The 483-nt window shown below is 53.8% G+C and overlaps 1 non-coding gene across 1 annotated transcript in view; it reads left to right on the top strand.

Annotated features, from left to right (window-relative positions):
- Positions 1–212: 212 nt before the first annotated feature.
- LOC124589600 overlaps positions 213–483 on the top strand; it is a 1,910-nt gene continuing 1,639 nt past the window's right edge. Inside the window, exon 1 of the ribosomal RNA XR_006976115.1 lies at positions 213–483. This exon is cut by the window's right edge and continues 1,639 nt beyond it. This is a non-coding gene — a ribosomal RNA (small subunit ribosomal RNA).

Below are 483 nucleotides of genomic sequence, written 5' to 3'. Positions count from 1 at the left end.
AAACTCCGGGCGATTGCGCCTCTCTCGAACCCGACCAAGTACTTAGGACGGCGCTGCGCGCCGCCGGGACCTGAGAGGGTTTCGAGGTGTATTGTGCAGGGGAGCTCAGCCTCCTCCTGTTTGCAGAATAATTGAGCGGACGCTTGCGTGTTCGCGCGGGCCCCCGGGACACACTCCCGGGCGGCCGGCTGCTCAGCTCTAGTTGACGCAGCTCCCTGGTTGATCCTGCCAGTAGTCATATGCTTGTCTCAAAGATTAAGCCATGCATGTCTCAGTACAAGCCGCATTAAGGTGAAACCGCGAATGGCTCATTAAATCAGTTATGGTTCCTTAGATCGTACCCACGTTACTTGGATAACTGTGGTAATTCTAGAGCTAATACATGCAAACAGAGTCCCGACCAGAGATGGAAGGGACGCTTTTATTAGATCAAAACCAATCGGTCGGCTCGTCCGGTCCGTTTGCCTTGGTGACTCTGAATAA

Source organism: Schistocerca americana, unplaced genomic scaffold (genome assembly GCF_021461395.2).
Source record: "Schistocerca americana isolate TAMUIC-IGC-003095 unplaced genomic scaffold, iqSchAmer2.1 HiC_scaffold_713, whole genome shotgun sequence".
NCBI classification, from domain to species: Eukaryota; Metazoa; Arthropoda; class Insecta; order Orthoptera; family Acrididae; genus Schistocerca; species Schistocerca americana.
This window is presented reverse-complemented; position numbering and strand designations above follow the sequence as displayed.